A 13479-nucleotide genomic window follows, 5' to 3' on the forward strand; every position below is an offset into this window, starting at 1 on the left:
CTTCCTTCCTTCCTTCCTTCCTTCCTTCCTTCCTTGCTTGCTTCCTTCCTTCCCCTGTCTCCTTCCTTGGCTCCTGCCGCCCAGTACCTACTGATTCTCCTCTCACCCTCTCTGCCATCTCCTTGGGCAACTTCATGCAGGTTGGGCTTCCCCAGCAAAGCCCCTTGGAAGCCTCTTGTTCCCTCTGCAAACATTCTCCCGAAGCTTGATCCTCACTCCAGCCCTGACTTCTCTAGTGACCTCCAAACCCATCTATCCAGAAGCCGGCAGATGTCCTCCACCCCATGTCTCATATCCTGTCTCCTGCACCCACCCATCCCCCACCTGTCCCCTGCCTTGCTGAACAGCCAGCAAACTGGAGCCATCCGCCTTTACTCTCCCTGCATCCAATGGATCACCAGGTCCTGCTGATTCAGCCTTCCAAATATCCCTGGGATCGACTTCTCTGCATCTCCACTGTCATCACCCTAGCCTAGTCTTGAATCTCACACCTGGACAGTCTCCCAGACTTCTCTGCCTGAAATCGTCCTCCCACTAGGTCCCTGCAGAGCTAGTCTCTGCCTTTCCGTCTGACCACATCTGCTTACATCCCCTTTCTCTCTTCATTCCAGTCCCCCTGCCTTTCTACTCTTTCCTGAATACACCAAGCTGGTTCCCACCTCTGCACTCTCTGGAAGACTCTCCTGCCAGATTAACAATTCTCAAACCTTTTGTTCCCATGACTCCAATACACTTTTAAGAACTGACGGACTGGGCATGGTGACTCGCACCTGTAATCCCAGCACTTTCAGAAGCCAAGGCGGGTAGATTGCTTGAGTTCAGGAGTTCGAGACCAACCTGGGAAATGTGTGGTGAAACCCTGTCTCTGCAAAAACTACAAAAATTAACCACATGTGGTGGTGTGCACCTGTAGTCCCAGATATTCAGGAGGGCATGTAGTCTCAGCTACTCAGGAGGCTGAGGTGGGAAGAGTGCTTGATCCCAGGAGGTCAAAAAGAAAAAGAATTGAGGACTCCAGGCCAGGTGTGGTGGCTTATGCGTATAGTTTCAGCACTTTGAGAGGCACAGGTGGAAGGGTTGCTTGAGGCTAGAAGTTCAAGACGAGCCTGGGCAACATAGCAAAATCCCATCTCTACTAAAAAGAAAATCAGCCAGGCGTGGTGGCATGCACCTGTCGTCTTAGCTGAGGCGGGAGGACCACCTGAGCCTGGGATGTTGAGGCTGCAGTAAGCTATGATTGTGCCACTGTACTCCAGCCTGGGCAACAGGGTAACTTTGTTTCCAAAAAATTAAAAGTTAAAAAAAATAATTGAGTGTCTGTTTGTGTTCATATGGGTTATACTCATGACTATTTACCAACATAGAAATTAAATTTGAGGATTTTTAAAAACAGAATGCAAGCCAGGCTCAGTGGCGTGCACCTGTAGTTCCAGCTTCCTGGGAGGCTGAGGAAGTAGGATGCTTAGCTCCCGGAGTTCTAAACTAGCCTGGTCAACATAGTGAGACTTGGTCTCAATAAACAAACAAACAAACAAAAAAAAAACCCACAAAAATTAGAATACTCAAGAACATATCCCATTAGCTGTCAGAGCGATGACATCATCATACATCACAGAGCACCTGAAAACTTCCTTGTAGACTGGTGAGAGAATGAGAATAAGAAATAGCATCTTAGTATCATAAAAAGTCTTCACTTGCAAAACCCCTGAAAGGGTCTTGGAGTACTCAGATGGCACTGAGCACAGCTGTACCAGATAGTCACACGTCCCACTCATTCACTTCATTTAGGCCTAAGGACAAAAGTCACCTCCTCAGAAAGCCTCTCCACTCCCTCACCCTCTCCTCAAGTCATTCTATCCCATTACTACTTGCATGTTTTTCTCTTTCTTTCTTTCTTTCTTTCTTTCTTTCTTTCTTTCTTTCTTTCTTTCTTTCTTTCTTTCTTTCTTTCTTTCTTCCTTCCTTCCTTCCTTCCTTCCTTTCTTTTTCTTTCTTTCTTTCTTTCTTTCTTTCTTTCTTTCTTTCTTTCTTTCTTTCTTTCTTTTTCTCTTTTTTTCTTTCTTTCTCTTTCTTTTTTTTTCTCACTCTCTCTCTCTCTTTTTGGAGACAGGAGCTTGCTCTGTTGCCCAGGCTGGAGTGCAGTGGCATAACCACAGTTCACTGCAGCCTCGACCTCCCAGGCTCAAGTGATCCTTCCACCCCAGCCTCCCACGTTGCTGGAACCATAAGTCTGTGCCACCCAGCCTGGCTAATTTGTTTTTAACTATTTGTAGAGACAAGGGTCTCCCTGTGTTACTCAGGTGAACTCCGGGCTCAAGTGATTCTTCCACCTTTGCTTCCCAAAGTGCTGGGATTACTGGTGTGAGCCACATGCCTGGTTTGCATGGTCTTTATAGAACTTATTACCATCTGAAATTGTTTTCTTGCTTATTTATTTTGTTCCTCCCCACTAGAATGCAAGCTCCATGAGGACAAAATCCAGATTCTTTTGTTCACGTTGGAGCACAGCATAGTGCCTGACACACAGTGTCAAAGATCTTTAAATGAATGAATGGTATCAAAGCAGTTGTTCTCCCCATTGCTCTCTATTAGAATCACTTGTGGGGGAGGGGGGTTTCTAAATTCCTGCATCCCAGCCAATTAAACCAGAATCTCAGGGGGTGAACCCGAGTCTACCCAGGCATCAGTGTTTTATAAAGTTCCCCAAATGATTCCAATGTGCCCCTGAGAATAAGAACCAATGGTCTAGATTCTTAAATCCTCACTGATGAAGAGACTGTTTATTCCTCACTGGGCCAGACTTACACAGGATATAAATAAGGGCAACTCTGTCTTGCTGGACCAGGCAGCCAGGCCCAAGGGCAACTAGATGGAGGAAACTATTCAGCTGTCTGTGGGTGAGAACTACCTTTCTTGGTCCCGGGCCATGGATCAAAGAGATGGGATCAGTCGCTTGCACAGGCGGCACTGGTTATTCTCTCAAACATGTCTGCATGGCTTGCTGCACTGGAAGCATTTTTCCCCTTACTGTGATGCAGGATTCTGGTGCTTTGGAGACTCGCAGGGAGCGATGATGATTTCAGTGGACAGAGATAGAAATGATGCAGGTCCCCAGATTCCCCTGGGCAAGGAGGAGGCTCACATGGCTGGCCTGGGGGCTGAATTGTAGCCAGGAATTGACACACCTATGCTCCCACCTGGTCAATGCTTCCTGCACTCAGCAGTCACTAGAACTCCCCAGAAAGGCTGGAGTCAGCCACTGTCCAACCCACAGCAGCTCTTAAGGCTAAGATGCCTAGCAGGAATTCCTGTTTCCAAGCAAGAGAAGAAAATTCACCCAGCACTGTGCCACATGGATGAAATGATCCCTGATTCTCAGAGGGGAATAATGATTTTCATTGCACAGGGGAAGAAACTGAGGCACCGAGACGGTAGGTGATTTGCCTAGAGTCCGATCAAAGTTAAAATCTCAGATTGGCTATGTGACCTTTGAGAAGTCATTTGACCACCAACCCCCAAATCAGCATCCGTGTCTGTCAAATGGGGGAAACAGCACCTACCTCACAGGGTTGTTTAATGAATGTGAAAGCGCTGAGAGTAAGCATAAAGTTGAGAACCTTCCACAAGTGGCAATTATAGTATTATTCTCATTGGCTCCCAAATCCTTTTGCTTCTCAGAGGACAATCGCTTCTATTTCTATGATATGATTTCAAGTTTTCTTTTTTTTTTAACAGGCTTTTGCTCTATCACCCAAGCTGGAGTGCAGTGGTACAATTGCGGCTCACTGCAGCCTTGACCTCCCGGGCTCAAGCGATCCTCCCCGCCTTCCACCTCAGCCTCCTAAGTAGCTGGGACTACAGGTGTGTGCCACCACACTCGGCTTATTTTTTTATTTTTTTGTAGAGACAGGGTCTTGATATGTTGCCTAGGTTGGTCTCGAACTCCCGGGCTCAAGCAATCCTCCCCGCCTTGGCCTCCCAAAGTACTAAGATTACAGATGTGAGCCAATGTGCCCAGCCCTGATTTCAAGCTCTTTTACGTGCATTAGCCCACTTCATTTTTGAAGCAGCTCTGCGAAGTTGAAACTTTTGCCTACCTGCCCTCTTTGTTTGATGAAGACCCTAGGGTCTAGAGAGGTGAAGTCACATGCTCAGGTCCCACTGAGGTGGCAGAGCTGGGTCAGGAACCCAGATGTCGCAACTCCCTGCCCAGGACCTTCACCACACAGCAGTAGCCATGGAGGGCTGTGGCTTACCTTGGCCTCAAGGAGAGGTTACACCCTGGGTTCTGTGGGAAGGAGGTACCTGGCAGAGGAGGAAATGGGCCTCAGCCCCAAGTCCTCCCCCAGGGGGAGGATAAAACCTATAATTAATTAAGAACCTACTGGGTGCTGGGCTTCATCATCTGTGGTTTGAATGAATTAGTTCATTTCATTTTCAAAATAGCTCAGTGAGTCAAATCTTCTTAGCCTCTTCTCACAGGTAAGAGAGGTAAAACACAAGGCCCACATCCTAGGTGGTGGAGCCAGGATTATGCCAAAGCTCACAATCTTTGTAGGATACTGTGGCTTTACGGAAGGCCATGGCTGCCAGCAGCCAGCCAGCTCTGCCAGAGACCACTGCCACCCCTTGCACCATCCCACTGGGTAGAGCAGGGCCCACCTTCTCCATGCCAGGCAGCTGCAAAGGCCCCTGCACCATTTCTACCACTTGGTTCAATTCCCAGATGGGGCTGAGCCCCTTACTGAGCTGGTAGGTATACAAGAATGGATAAGAAAAAATAAAGTTTCCTGCAGGAGCTGGATTTATGTAAAAAAAAAAAAATAGGCTGAGTGTGGTGGCTCATGCCTATAATCCCAGCACTTTGGGAGGCCAAGGTGAGCAGATCTCTTTTATTTATTTATTTAAGAGATGGGGTCTCACTGTGTTGCCCTGGCTGGTCTCAAACCCCTGGGCTTAAGCGATCTGCTCGCCTCGGTCTCCCAAATTGCTGGGATTACAGGTATGAGCCACCGCATCCAGCCCGGGTGGATCTCTTGAGCCCAGGAGTTCAGACCAGCTTGGACAACATGGTGAAATCCTGTCTCTATTTTTAAAAAAAAATTTAAAAAATAAGTGATAAAGAGAATTGCAAGCACTGTGCTGAGAAAGGAAGGGTGATTTCCATCTAGGGGTGTAAGATGAGATACCACAGAGGAGATGGTGTCTGAGTTGGGCTTGGAAAAGTAAAAGTAGGTCTCCTTTCCCATAGCAGGAAACAATGTCTTGCCTTTAAGGTGGAGGTGGGAGTTGGGGGATGTTTTCTCTAGCAAAGACCACAGCTCCTCCATAAAAGCAGGCAGCTTCCTCCAAGCAAGCACATTGACTAGAAATATTTTCTAGAAAATGATAAGAAGGGGCCAGGAGCAGCTGCAGACGACTTAGCGAGTTGGGATTGGCAGGCACCTCTTTAGGGCCTGTAGAGATAATGTCACATAACAGGGATTGGCTGTTGCCAGAAGAGTGGATAACAGGGAGCCTTTGGGAGGGGGACAAGGCCGGATTCCTCAATGACAGGAAACTAACCTGCTCCGCAAAGGCTCAAACTTAAACTTGGAGAAGAAAGGGTCCACAGTACTAGGGCAGCTACAACCAGTAGGACCCACAGAGAAGCTGGGCAGAACTGGCAACATAATTTGCAGGGCCCAGTGCAAAAGGAAAATTGGTTCAAAATCTATTCAAAAACTGCTCAGAATTTTGAGAGTGACAGCAGAGCACGAAACCCACCTTGGGACCCCTTGTAAGCGTGGGTTACAGGCACATGAAGCCAGCCCTGAAGTGTGGGCTGGGGAAAACAAGCAAGGGATAAGGCCACAGGAAGAGCAGCCACAGGAGCCTTCTGACCTAATGGTCTGATCAAAATGAAGAGAACCCATAAACACAGGTGGGTAATCCTGAGACACAGCCAGGGCCACACTCAACCTTTCCTAGATGTACCACTGAGGCCTTTGTAGCTCTCCCAACCACTCAGTCCACCCCAGCCAACCAGCATTCTCCAAGCGTCCAGGTCTTGCCCTATTTGGCAGAGAGAAGGCATTTAAATTTCACCTCTCTGTGTTGGGGGAGCTCTAAATGCTGGGAAAAGATGTCAAGCCTGGAGACCATCTGGGGCAAAGGCCTCTGGAGCTGTTTCTTTAATTTAGAGAACTGACAACTGAGGGTAGGGGCCTTTGGCAAGCACAAAGGGTGATGGCCCAGAAAAGAATCAAAGTATTAATAACGGGCTCCACTGGCACCAGCCTCCTGTCCCCCGCCTGGGGGTTCATGTGGCTGGGAAGCCTGATGTCTCTGTTTCAACAGTGGGATCAAAACTGACTTTCAGAGCAGCATAAGCCAGGGGTAATTTTTAGCACAGACATAACTTTCTAGTTCCTTTTGCCTACCCCATATTTTTCAGTTGCCTTTCAAGAGGCCACAGATAACTGAAAAACAAATCAAAAGTTTAAAGAGACAAGTGCAAAAATGCAAACTGGGTAAGGGGACAGAGCCACCAGCTGGACAAAATGTGCCTGGAAAATAGCATCCTCTGCTTGGCAGGTGCCAGGGATATATAGTTGAGTTTTGCAGACATTTTATCACGTTACGAGCCAGCTCAGGAGACCCACACAATTCTGCTTATGTGAAAGAACAAACTAGCTGATAAAAGTCAGCTGTTGCCTATAAACACAGTGTGGGGATTGCAATTGAGTAGAGGATTTATTAGTCTGGGCACTCCATACAAATTAAGAACTGCTCCACGTGTTTCAATCCGAAGAGATGAACCAGAGCAGAGAGGGTTGCTCCCTGCTCACATGATGGCCCACAGGCCACACTGACCCCCACCCCATCACTTACTCTACTAGAGACCAGAGGGAAGATTCTTGCTGAAATTAAGTCACAGAGGATCTAGTCTCATATTCCCCTATCTCTCCTCCTACAAAAACTCACAAACATAATCAGTCGCTCTCTCCATCCACTGCATTCCCCACACATCCTTCACAATAGCCCTTCTCATCAAGGGCTTGCAGATCTGCCTGGCCTACTAGATCATGGACTTCTTTGATTTATCTCTGTATTGCTAATGATGAGTTCTGTGCTGGGCACACAAGGAGGCCTCAGAATGAATGGATATGAACGCGACAGGCTCTAAAGCCCCATATACGTAGGTTATGACTGTCCCACCCCCAAACAGCATGGAGGGGTGGGGGGAGCAATGCCAAGGTACCTGTTGGACTTGAGGACTGTCAACAAAAAGGGAAGGAGAGGTGCAGTGAGGACATTATGAAGGTGTTTCTTCCCCAGAGAAGGGCCGTCTTTGTGGCTACTCTACCCAGCCATCAATCTCTGTGCTAACTGCTGCTTTTTCTCAGGATGAAGGCTCTTTCTTAAGGAATGGCCCTGCAACAGAATGAAGGTACTTATTAAGGGTGCAGATATCTGGCCTCTCCCCATACATACTAGATCGGAATCTCTGGGCTGGGGCCCTATAGTCTCGGAAAAATGACTTTCCTTTGCTCTATGTGGAAACCAAGAAGAAGCCTTCCAGGAAGGATGGGGAGGAGGAGAGTGCCTGGAAGGGGTGCCCCTGTCATTCCTTCAGAAGCACTGGCTTTCCCCTACGAGGCCCTGGCATCAAGGGCAAAAGTGTAGGACTCTGGTAAACCATGCCAGGATTTGCTCCAACCCTCTTGGTTATGGGATCACAAGGGAGGGTAACTGGCAAGGTTGTGGCTATCCTGGAAGAGGCTTGGATACTTCATGTGTCACTGCCAAGTCAGATGGTGGTAGCTCTGCACTGCAGGATCCATGTCCTGTGCAGGGCTGGGTATCAGAAAACCTCACTCTTGTTACAGCTGAGTAGACGTTAGACATGCTCTTGCCTTCGTGGCAGAGAGCGAACAGTGGTGTGGGGGAAAGCACCTTGCACCAGAACCAAGCAAGCCCTAGTGCAAATTCTGGCAACAACACTGACAAATCAAATCAAAAGTTTAAAGAGGCAAGTGGAAAAATGCAAACTGGGTAAGGGGACAGAGCCACCAGCCGGACAAAATGTGCCTGGAAAACAGCATCCTCTGCTTGGCAGTGGCCAGGAATTTATAGTTGAGTTTTGCAGATGTTTCATCACGTTATGAGCATTTAGAAAACTTACCAGGTCTCTGTTTCAGTCTCTTCATCTACCTGATGGAAGTAAGTATACTTGTTTCAATACTTGTTGAGGGTTTAAAAAAATATTAAAGAGCCTAGCACAGAGCTATACACTTAGTGAGTGACTAATAAAACTTAAGTGAATTTCAATCCCTTAAATGCTGATAAATGTACCAAAAGCCCTCACTACTCCTCTCACTTAAACCTTACAACCATGTAAAGACATATCATCACTTCTCCTATACAGATGAGGAAATAGACTTAGGGGAAATTACTTGAGACAACCCTTACTCTGAGAGAAGAATCTGAAGGTCAGTTTCTAGATGTGGATGGGGAGGGACAGGATAGAGGGAAACGAAAACTCTTCATTTCATCCCAAGACTGTCTTACACAGACAGAGCAAGAGGTTCTGACCCAGCTGAGGAGAAACAGAGAACAAAACTCACATTGATGTCTTCCTTCATAAGCCAGTGGCACACATAAAGGAGGAGCACCAGAAGTATTCCCATTGTGGTGATGTTCCCTGAATTAGTTATCAATTTAACGATTCCAGTAAAAATACTGACTTTTTTTGTTGGAAGGTGGTGGGATTAGCTAAATGGAAAATTCCAGGGGATCGGGGGAAGGCCTAATGAACAAGAGTGGGAGTGCAGGGGGGTTGCTATTATAAAATCAATAGATATTAAGACTTTGGAAACAAATGTCCACCCTAAGGAGCTATTTAAGTAAATTATGGTTTACCCACACAACAGAAATCTGAGCAACTGTTTTTAAAAAAAAAATGTAAGGAAGCTCTTTATATAGAATGAACTCCAAGATACAGTAAGTAGGAAAGAACAAGGTGCAAAAGTGGGTATATGGTATGTTACCATTCATATAAAACAAAGGGAGGTTTCTTTGTTATAGTGATTATCTATTGCTGTGGAACAAATGGCCCCCAAACTTAGTGATTTGGAACATTTATTATCCCAGTGTACATGGATCAGGAATCTGGGCAGTGCTTGGCTGGCCGCCTTTGGCTGGGATCTTCAAGAGCTGTAGTCAAACTGTCAGCTGCAGCTGCGGACCCATCAGAAGGTTCAACTGGGAGGGAGGATCTGTTTCCAAGTTCACTCACATGGTTGTTGGCAGGCATTGGTCTCTCACATGAGTCTCTCCACAGGGCTGCCTCACACCATCGCAGCTGTCTTTCCCCAGGGTGGCTGATCCCAGAGAGAGAGAGCACCCAGATGGAAGCTGCAGTCTTTTTTACCTATTTCAGAAGTGACATCCTACCACTTGTGTGGTATTCTGTTCATTAGAAGTATATCTGTAAGTCCAGTCCATATGGAAGGGGAGGGGAGTACACAGGGGCATGAATACCAGAGGTAGGAGCACTGGGAGCTGCCTTTGAGGATACCTGCCCGCCACACTCACCCAGGCAAATAGTATTTCTGGAAGGATACACAAGAAACATCCAATATGGGTTGCTTTCAGGGAAGGGAATTGGGAAACTGGAGGAGAAGAATTTTTCACTGAGTACACCATTGTTCTTTTAGAGACAGGGCCTCACTCTGTTGCCCAGGCTAGGGTGAAGTGGTGTGATCGTGGCTCACTGTAACCTCAAACTCCTGGGCTCAAGTGATCCTCCTGCCTCAGCCTCTCAAATAGCTAGGACTATAGGCACACACCACCACACATGGCTCTTTTATTTATTTATTTTGTATTATTTTATTTATTTATTTATTTATTTATTTATTTATTTATTTATTTATTTGAGACAGAGTCTCACTCTGTCGCCCAGGCTAAAGTGCAGTGACGTGATCTTGGCTCACTGCAACTTCTGCCTCCCAGATTCAAGCAATTCTCCTGCCTTAGCCTCCTTAGCAGCTGGGACTAAAGGTGCGTGCCACCACACCCAGCTAATTTTTGTATTTTTAGTAGAGACAGGGTTTCACCCTGTTGGCCAGGATGGTCTCAATCTCTTGACCTCATGATCTGCCAGCCTGGGCCTCCCAAAGTGCTGAGATTACAGGTATGAGTCACCACGCCCGGCCGTCTTTTTTTTTTTGTAGAGACAGAGTCTCACTATGTTGCTCAGGCTGGTCTAAACTCCTGACCTCAAGCCACCCTCCCACCTCGCCCTCCCAAAGTGCTGGGATAAGCCATTGTGCCCAGTCTAAATATGCTCTCGCATACCTTTTTTACAATATTGATGTATCACTTACTCAAAAAATAAATCAGGCCGAGTGTAATGTGCAGTAGCTCACACCTGTAATCCCAGCATTTTGGGAGGCCAAAGCAGGCAGATCACTTGAGTTCAGGAGTTCAAGACCAGCTTAGCCAACATGATGAGACCTTGTCTCTACTAAAAATATAAAAATTAGCCGGGCATGGTGGTAGTCACCTGTAATTGCAGCTACTCGGGAGGCTGAGGCAGGAGAATCACTTGAACCTAGGAGGCACAGATTGCAGTGAGCTAAGATCGCGCCAGCCTTAGTGACAGAGTGAGACTCCATCTCAAAAAAATAAATAAAAAGGATTTTAAATTTAAAAAGAACAGTAAAAAGGATGGCATTTTAACAGACAAAAAGCTAAGAAGGAACAAAATAAAAAGAATAACAATTATCCTTAAATACTATATAGTTACTTCTGAGTGCTATAAACATGCTTGTTTCTACTTAGCCATTTCTTGTTTCTATGAGGGAAGTAACAAGAGGTTGGAATCACTCTAAAGATTTGAAATGTCTTCAAGATTTGACGAATGCACATTTTAATGCCACATCTACTTCTAGGAAGCTGTGGCTGAATAAAGTATTTTATTACATGGCATTCCCCAAATTACTTATATGGAATTTTGATCTACATAATGTCATACAACCATGTGAAAAGTAAAAACTAAAAAGCAATAACTTTTTGGGCTAGGGGTGGTGGCTCATTCCTGTAATCCCAGAACTTTGGGAGGTCAATGTTGGAGGATCGCTTGAGGCTAGGAGTTGGAGGTCAGCCACGGCAAGCAACATGGTGAGACTCTGCCTCTGTGGATCATTTTAAAAATTAATCAAGTGTAGTAGCATGTGACTGTAATAGCTTCTCAGGAGGCTAAGGTAGGAGGATCTCTTGAGCCTGGGTGACAGTATGAGAGCCTGTCTCAAAGAAAACAACAACAACTGCAGCAGAAATAACAAAATTTAACCCCCAATAAACTAAATTGACGGAAGAATTGTGGGACCCAAATGACCAAAGAATGCGATTTTTCACTTTTGATGAATTAAAGGGTCTGCTGAGTGTCAGCATTCCCAGAACGTTTCATCTCAGGAAATACCATTTCCTCTGGTGAATCCACTCCTTAGTCCAGGTCCTCTGAGAAGCAGGTGCCTACATGGGATTCACATGAGGGGATTTCACTGGGAGAAACCCTGGGAGAACCATTCAGCAGGATGCAATTCTGACCCCAAGTGCAGGAGGGAGGGACAGGAGGTTGGGCAGGTGCATCCTACACTACAGTGAATGGTGCTGGGACAACTGGATGCCACATGCAGAAGAATGAAGCGGATCCCTTCCTTACAGCACACACAAAAACTAGCTCTAGATGAGTGGCAGATGTCCACCTAAGACATGAAACAATGAAAGTCTCAGAAGAAAACAGAGCAGTAAATTTTTGTGACCTGGATTTTGCAATGCTTCTTAAGTGCTGTACGCTAATAGCACAAATGGCAAAATAAAAGGTAGTTTAATTTCATTTCATGCAAATGTAAACTTTTGTGCTTCAAAAAGGACTCCATTTAGAAGGTTAAAAACTTATAGAATGACAGAAAGCATTTGAAAATCGTATATCTAATAAGGGACTGGTATCCTGAATATATAAAGAACTCTTGCAACCCAACATTATATAAAGCAAAATAACACAATTAAATATACGCAAAGAATTTGAAAAGATGTTTCTCCAAAGTGAGACAGGTGTAATACAGTGTGGCCGCAAAAGAGAAAATTTTAGGCAGCAGTTTCAGATGACTAGCAAAAGGAATCTGTTGAAATATCGGCAGAGGCTGTGGGCTGTTAAGACCCTAAAAGACAGAGTATGGACCAAGCTGGCTAAGAATGAGTGGACCCAACATGTCCCTGGGTTTGACCTCGGTTTCACCTAGGACCCTATTATACACTCATTAACATACTAAACACACACCCACCAGAGTCCTGACAATTCTGATAACACCCATATTTGGTGTAAAACTGGGTGGCATCACAGTTCTGAACAATCTCCACCTTCTTTCAGGAATTTTCATGAATATTCCGTCCCTTGGTTAAAGAAACCCAGAAAGGTGGCAGCCCCAAACTCTCTTGCACCTGCCTCTCTCTTGAGTTCCCCTGCACTCCTGTAGAAGGAGGGGAAACTGGTACAGGCTTCCTGAGGGACAGTGTGACAGAGTTCATCAAGAGTCAAAAATATCCAAGTCTGAATTAAGAATATGTATTAAGAATGAATTAAGAATATGTAGAATAGATTCTGGATATCTATTCTACACAGTTAAATTGAGATTCATACAAGCACAGCTTCTGCAGCATTTCGTTGCTGTAAAAGTAACTGACTGGAGACCATCTGGATCTTCAGACACAGACACCGGTTACATTTGTTGTGAGTGTGTACTTTTCCTTTTAGAAAAAAACTCTCCGCCCTTTCTCTATTTTCCTACTGGTCCTAGAATTTATTTCCCCAGGCGGTGTCAAGAGCCTGACACCTGCTGGGGTTGAGGTCTCATCAGAGTTTGGGGACCACCCATTGCCCACTGGCATCAGAAGAAGAATGCAAATGGCAGTGAACCCAGGAAGAGGTGCTCAGTGTCCACAGCCTTCAGGGCAATACCAACAGCACCCACAAGGGGACTCCTCACCCCGCTGGAATGGATGACCCTAAACACAGTGAGGGTGGATGGGTGGGGCCTGCGTTCCTTACAGAGCAGGGAGCAGGAGACGGAGAGTTGGTGTAGTGTAGGGTCTGTGTGTGTGTCATCCTCTTCCCATTTTCCTGGCGGAGGTTTCTCTTTGTTCTCTGGCCCTACCTGTTTCCTTCCTCACCCTTTCTCTGGTTCTCCCATTCTTCATTTCTAACCATCCCAAGGTTTTCTCTGCCTCACGACGTCTTTGCTCGGGGCTCCCAGCCCAGTGGAGAAACCAGGGGCCCTGGACCGCGAGCGGCGGGGTCGGGGAGGCGACAACGGGAAGCTCCTGTTGGACCCTGGGCACTCAGGATCTAGCGCGCCACGGGCGCCCTCCCGCAGCAGCCCCAAGGCAAGGAGGATGGGGGTCCTCGCGGCAGCCACACTGTCGGATTCCCAG

This window comes from Rhinopithecus roxellana, chromosome 4 (genome assembly GCF_007565055.1).
Source record: "Rhinopithecus roxellana isolate Shanxi Qingling chromosome 4, ASM756505v1, whole genome shotgun sequence".
Taxonomy (NCBI): domain Eukaryota; kingdom Metazoa; phylum Chordata; class Mammalia; order Primates; family Cercopithecidae; genus Rhinopithecus; species Rhinopithecus roxellana.